This window comes from Palaemon carinicauda, chromosome 33, assembly GCF_036898095.1.
Source record: "Palaemon carinicauda isolate YSFRI2023 chromosome 33, ASM3689809v2, whole genome shotgun sequence".
Lineage (NCBI taxonomy): Eukaryota > Metazoa > Arthropoda > Malacostraca > Decapoda > Palaemonidae > Palaemon > Palaemon carinicauda.
In genome coordinates this window covers 162,885-170,537 of record NC_090757.1, presented here as the reverse complement: position 1 = coordinate 170,537, position 7,653 = coordinate 162,885, and the positions used below count along the sequence as shown (strand labels likewise).

Below are 7,653 nucleotides of genomic sequence, written 5' to 3'. Positions count from 1 at the left end.
GTCAAAGTTCGCCAGGCGTCTTTTATCTTGAACTTTTAATTCAATACTCCTCCATTCATCATCTCTTATTTCACGTTTCATAGTCCTCAGCCATGTAGGCCTGGATCTTCCAATTCTTCTAGTGCCTTGTGGAGCTCAGTTGAACGTTTGGCGAACTAATCTCTCTTTGTGATTGCTGTCATGATGAGCGATATATATATATATATATATATATGTGTGTGTGTGTGTGTGTGTGTGTGTGTAATTTCTTTCCTGTCACTATGAGCGGCAATCTCCCACAAATTGCTCAAAATGGCGTGTTTTAGTTAGGAAACGCGCGTGTCATATATCCATCTAGCCTAAATATTTAGCTGTCATTTTGGACGGGTTGCGTACACTAGTTTTATTTTAAATAAGATAGCCATAACTATGAAACAGGGTCTTTACCAACTTGATCCTGCACCTTGGACATAACTTGCATGGTGATAAGATACGTTATTCCTCTCATTGCCGCGTCTTGCTACTCCAGATAATTCACAAAATTGCTTCAATTTAACTAATATACTCACGTGCAAACGGGATGTTTGTTAAATCACAGAAGCAACACGTAGAAGCGATCCGTTGATGAATTTTGTATCATCATCATCTCCTACACCTATTGATGCAAGGGCCTCAGATTTCGCTAGTCTTCTTTATTTTGAGCTTTTAAATCAATATTTCTCCATTCATCATCATCTACTTTACGCTTCATAGTCCTCAGCCATGTAGGCCTGAGTCTTCCAGCTTTTCTAGTGCCTTGAAGAGCCCGGTGGAAAGTTTAGTGAACTAACCTCTCTTTGGGAGTGCAATTTGTTATTATATAAACCTTTATTCCTAAACTTTCCCAGAATTCACTGTGGAAGTTTAATGACCTGAGCAAATGATTTCGCTGGCGTATCAAATACCTCGTTAGAGCTCTAGATAACTGGAAACAATCGAAAATATATTGCAATTGAAGTAATTGGTGCATGAACAATTGAGATATTATGTAAATGATATGTAATCCAAATTTTGAAAATCATTGTTGCTTTTCTGTACAATAATATTTGCTTGAAAAGCTATATTCAATAAAACATACAGTTTGGTAATATCGAAATAGTGATTGCGTAAATTATTAGTAACAATAACATTTATAAACTAGCAAGAAAGATTTATTAGTATTCAAATCTACGAGAGTATGAAATTCTTTATGAGTCGAATAATACTGCGATCGCTTTTGTCTTTTACAAACCTACTCGGAATATTTTTTTATTGTGATAACGACAAGCAATCGACATTTCATAATTCTATTTCTTACTGAATAGGGTATTATAGTTTTATATCGTAAGTATCAAGTTTCCAGGTCACTAACATTCGGGCCAACTCTGTAAAAGTTAAGCTGGACTCATTGGAGTGATAAATCTCCTATTTTTAATGACAGATCAATCAAAGATTTCCGACCTCCGTCAATGAAAATTGTCAATATTTTAATCAAGTCTACGGACCAAGCTTACTCTTTTTCTTAGGTCGACCATGCATGAAGCTACTGTATAATAATAGTAACCAGAATAGCGATTTTGGTCTGGATCACCTCCAAAATTCAGTTGGTTCGTTCGTAGTATAATACGTATCCGTTGGTAAAATTTGGTGAAAATTTGGCAAGAAGTTTTGACGAAATCTTTTTCACAGACAAACTCTCAGTAGAGAGCATGCCTTTTCCACACTAATCGGTCTTATTTTGCTCTTAACCCCACTGCGTTCTTGTACTTTGATATATTTCCTTTTAAACCTAATTGGTATGACCTTGGGTCATACCCTAAATGTCCACGAAGTTTCGTTGAAATTGGCTCTGTAATTTTTGCGTAATGTTCACAAACAAAATGAAATAACAAAATATTTGCCAATTACTTAACATTGCGATTATTTACAAAGTACTGCTGTGTACTTTTACTTTGATGTACTTTATTCGAAATGTTTCAGATTTATCCTTGGATCATACCCAAGATGACAACCAAATTTGGTCAAGATTGGTACGGTAGTTTTTGTGTAAAATTGCTCACAAACTAACAAACAAATCAATTAAGAAACAGACAATAGGGGTGAATACATGTCTATAAATAAAAAATGCATGTGATTTTATAACCTTTGAGGATGTAACTACTTACATTTGACGAAGACTTGAACCCGCGCAGACACGGCAGGTGGGACTCCATTGGAAGCCACGCAGAGAAACGCTCCCCCGTCCTTCCGACTCAAGGAGACCAGGGATAGTCTTGGCCCTGGAGCTTCTGTCACTGTCAAGGCAAGAAAGAATAAGAATTAGATTACATACCAGATACATACAAGGAATATATCATCCCATAACATGAGGAAAGAATCTAGTACACAAAGAGCAATCTCGTTCTGACAAGTGAGGGAGATAAAAAGACCATTCTTGCGTATATTATTACAACCTTATTTTTTGGGTCACTACCTCCTTGGTCAATCTTTTCTGTCCTGAGTGAAAGTATTACCTTGGTAAGATTTTCGGTGGACATACTTACCTGCGAAGATAGTGGGGATTAAAAGGAATCCGTTTGTATGCATTATTTTATTCCTAGCATTACAAAATGGGAAGAGTAAGTACGGTTTTTGTAATCAGATTTTCAAGGTTGATATTCGTTGATATATATATATATATATATATATATATATATATATATATATATATATATATATATATATATATATACATACATACATACATATATATATATTATACATACATATATATATATATTATACATACATATATATATATATTATACATACATATATATATATTATACATACACTCTCTCATCGGCCTTTTACGTTACAAATTTGGCTGTCTAACAAGATCAATCATACATAGGTTTAAAGGTCTGGTTTCAGTTCCAGTTTCATGAGAATAGACGCTCACCAGAACGTCAGCAGGGCAAGCCCAACTCCCCACTGTGTTGTCCAACCACAGCAGTGGCCTCCCCAGTAAACAGCTTAAACTCACGGTCCCTGTCAGGGATCGATCTGCTGCCATGCGAATGCTTGGCAAACTCGTAACCACTGTACTAACCAGAAGGCTAAGTTATACAAGATGGATATTGCTATAGAAGAAATGTCATTCAAATCCCTTATTATTATTATTATTATTATTATCATTATTATTATTATTATTACTTGCTAAGCTACAACCCTAATTGGAAAAGCAGGATGCTATAAGCCCAGTGGCCCCGACAGGGAAAATAGCCTAGTGAGGAAAGGAAACAAGAAAAAATAAAACATTTTAAGAACGGTTACAACATTACAGTAAATATTTCTTATGTAAACTATAAAAAAACTTAACAAAACAAGAGGAAAAAAAATTAGATAGAATAGTGTGGCCGAGTGTACCCTCAAGCAAGAAAACTTTAATCTAAGACAGTGGAAGACCATGGTATAAAGGCTATAGCACTACCCAAAACTAGAGAACTATGGTTTGATTTTGGAGTGTCCTTCTCCTAGAGGAGCTGCTAACCATAGCTAAAGAGGTTCTTCTACCCTTACCAAGAGGAAAGTAGCTACTAAACAATTACAGTGCAGTAGTTAACCCGTTGGGCGAAGAAGAATTGCTTAGTAATCTGTATTGTTAGGTGTATGAGGACAGAGGAGAATCTGTAAAGAATATGCCAGACTATACTATTCGATGTATATGTAGGCAAGGGTAAAGTGAACCGTAACCAGAGTGAAGTATCCAATGTATGCATACCATTAATATCCTCACCACTACAACACTGAAAGACAAAGCACAAATCATGACCACCATATTTCATCAAAACAAGTGGGGGGGGGGGGGAGGGGGGGGGGCGCACACACGTCTCCCACCTCAAAAAAATAACGACTAAAAATTCAAATCCGAAAAATATTAGTCCTGGAGTTTTGTGAAGTCTGACACATATGAAAAAAAGCTTAGAGATACGAGGAATTTCAGACGAGACTAAAAGCAATGGATGTAGAGGGAGACAAAAAGATATAAAAAAATGATATTTGAGTAAAACGCTTCATATATTGCTAGAGTTATTGTTTTTGTTTCCAACACGAGACATACATGAAAGGTAAAACCCAGGGCGTTCCATTTTCTGCAATGAAAAATTCTTGCCGCGTTTGAAAGCCAAAACTAGAAAAGATTTCCCCTCTTCTTTGGCCTTTTATTATGTCACTAACAAATTGAGAAGGGCAGCCCTTGGTTTAGGTAGCTTTTCACTTTGTTCTGGACTTTGTTGCAACATTTACTTCTTGGAACATTTCTCTCTCTCCGTATGGTCTGCGCAACATCGATCTCTTTTCGGTTCTCTGCAATGTTTGGTTTATTGAGATTTTCGGCCTTTTCTATTCTTTGCAATGTTTGGTTTATTGAAATTTTTGCTCTTTTCTGTGCTTTGCGTTTAGATTACTGAAATTTTTGCTCTTTTCAGTGCTTTGCATTTGGTTTATTGAAATTCTTGCCCTTTCCTTGTTTTGCAATGTTTAGTTCATTTAAATTTTAGCTCTTTTTCTGCTTTGCAATGTTTGGTTTATGGAAATTTTTCCTACTTTGCAATGTTTGGTTTATTGAGATTTCCTTTGTTTACTGTGCCTTTCAATGTTAGGTTATTGAAATTTTCGCTCTTTTCTGTGCTTTGCAATGTTTGGTTTACTGAAATTTTTGCTATTTTCTGTGCTTTGCAAGGTCAAGTTTATTGAAATTTTTGCTACTTTCTGTGCTTTGCATTGTTTGGTTCATTGAAATTTTAGCTCTTTTTTTTTTTTCTGTGCGTTGCAATGTTAGGTTTATTGAAATGTTCGCTCTTTTTTGTGCTTCTCAATGTTAGGTTTGTGCAGTTTTGATCCTCGACAGCTGTCTGAATTTTATAAAGTTCAGCTCTTTTCTGTCCTCTGTAAAAATTGGATTATGGCATTTTTTTCGGTCTTGTATTATGTAATAATCAGTAAATTTTCGTTTTTAAGGTCTCTGCAATTTTTGGTTTATTGAGGTTTTCGTTTTTTTCTGTTCTTTGCAATGTTTGGTTTGTGCAGTTTTTATCTTTAACATTTGTCTGAAATTGTTAAAGTTCTGGTGGATACTGACTTTTTTTTAGTGCTTTGTATTACGCAACATTTACTTTCTGTAACTTTATGTTTTTTAAGTTCTCTGCAATATGTAGTTTATTGAAAATTTCGCGCTTTTCCTTGCTTTGCAATATTTCACTTCTATAGCTGTCTGAAATGTTTGGTTTTCGCAGTTTCTTTATTCAGTTCTCTGTAAAAAATTAATTCCGACATTATTTTCGGTTTTGCATTTTAGAACATTTGGTTTCAGAAACTTTCCTAATTTCAGTTTTCTAAAATGTTTGGTTTATGTAACATTTTTCTTTCCAATGTATGATTGGTGTAATTTATCTCTCTGTTAAGTTCTGTACAATGGATAATAAATCTTTTTTGTTTTAGTTCTCTGCAACATTTCTTTTATGGATCTCATTTTTTGGCACAGTTGCAAATTTTGCCGAAAAAACGGTAAAAATCATGGAATAAATGTTGCCAGGCATCAACCGTTTTAAAAACGGATATATTGACGTTAAGGAGTGATATGTCGGTCACCAACCCGTAAAATATAACAATGACATAGCCTAAGAGCTTTCTTAATTTTGTATGTTAGCAATTGTCTTGGGATTTTTACTCTTTGATCTGTGCAATTAACTTTTCCGTGCAATTAACTTTTGCGTAGCTGCTGTTTTCCGTATTATTTAGTTATTTAGTACATACACTCTTATTTGTTAGTGAAATGACGAACACAACATATATGAAGATGTCATAACTATTTGAAGGAATAGCGATCCAAATTTTCTATTATTGAATACCCCCAAATCCTTATACTATATAGTGATTTATTTCCAGTAGGAAAAAATATGTGCTTGGGTACTTTCCTCGGTTTAGTTTCATCAGTAATATATACCATATATATATCATATATATATAAATATATATATGTATATATTATATATATATAAATATATATATATGTATATATATAGATATATATATATATATATATATATATATATATATATATATATATATATATATATATATACATACCTATATATGTATATATATATAAATATATATATCCTGTACATATATATAAATTATATATATATATATACACACATATGTATATATATATATATATATATATATATATATATATATATATATATATATATACACATATATGTATATATATATATATATATATATATATATATATATATATATATATATATATATATATATATATACACATATATGTATATATATATACACGTATATTTACATATATTTATATATATATGTATATATATATATATATATATATGTATATATATATATATATATATATATATATATATATATATATATATATTCAGACATACATATATATATACATGTATATTTATATATATGTATATATATACAGACATACATATATATACATGTATATATATATATATATATATATATATATATATATATATATATATATATATATATATATTTCAAATATGCCATATATATTAATACATTAAAGTCTGGATTCTCTTAACGACCTTGGGATCAGAGCCCAAGGCGGAACCTCCCAAAGACTATGATATCGGACCGGCGGGGATTTGAACCCTCGCCAGGATATCTGTATGCCAGTGACCATACCATTCCGCCACGAAGAAAGATAAAAGTCAATGACAATTCTTCTATACATATACCTGTCAAATTCAGGTTTTCTGTACTTAGAATTGAAATCAACCCATCTTCACCATCGTAGCTAATTGGTAGGTAACTATCATTAGTTTATTGTTTTCATTATTAAATATAGTAATGCAAATTGAAAATTGAAGAACTAGGGAGGAATCACGAGTTCTAAACCACATGATATAATGTTTAAACAATCTGTTTCTATCGTTCGTGGAGAACTAAATATCTTGAAGACATTGGGCTAAATTTTAACAACGGACGTTTTCCCCGTTATTCAGTGTATATTGCGTGAATGTTTGTTTACCTTCCTTTTATCTCGTTCATGTTTATTGTCTTAAAGAGTCATTACCTCCGCCAACGAAGTTGGTATGAGTTTGTTTTACCCCCTGTTTATATGTTTGTTTGTTGGTTCAAGTGTGTGTTTGTAATTGAACACCTTCCTGGCCACACTTTTAACCTTAAAGTAAGGAAACTTGCAGGGATTAATTGGTAAGTAAAAAATTGGAAATGATTAAAATTAGGAAGGTGAAGGTCAAGTTTTACCGCCTTTTTGTGTGTTTGTTTGTTTGTGTGTGTATTTGTTAGTGAACATCTTCCTGGCCCCACTTTTAATCGCAGAGTAATGAAACTTGCAGGAATTATTTGTTCGGGAAAAATCTGGAAATGATTACATTTTGGAAGGTCAAGGACAAAGGTCAAGGTTAGGTTCTAAAGAGTCATTTTGTCTGTCATTGTTTTCTGGGTCGATGTGGGAAATAATTTATCTCATGTTTCTTATCATATAACGTTCGCTGGCATTTCCTTTTGATACATTATCATTATATAAATCAATTTTTAAATTTATTCAGCGATGGATTTTAAAATGGATTTCAT

General features: G+C 32.6%; 1 protein-coding gene across 1 annotated transcript in view; it reads right to left on the bottom strand.

Moving 5' to 3' along the window:
* Nucleotides 1–2,164: 2,164 nt before the first annotated feature.
* The window catches only part of LOC137626050 (uncharacterized), a 109,084-nt gene continuing 103,595 nt past the window's right edge, over nucleotides 2,165–7,653 (bottom strand). The window contains exon 5 of the mRNA XM_068357135.1: nucleotides 2,165–2,291. The gene's annotated coding sequence lies outside the window, so the exon portion shown is untranslated. The remainder of the gene's footprint in view (nucleotides 2,292–7,653) is intronic.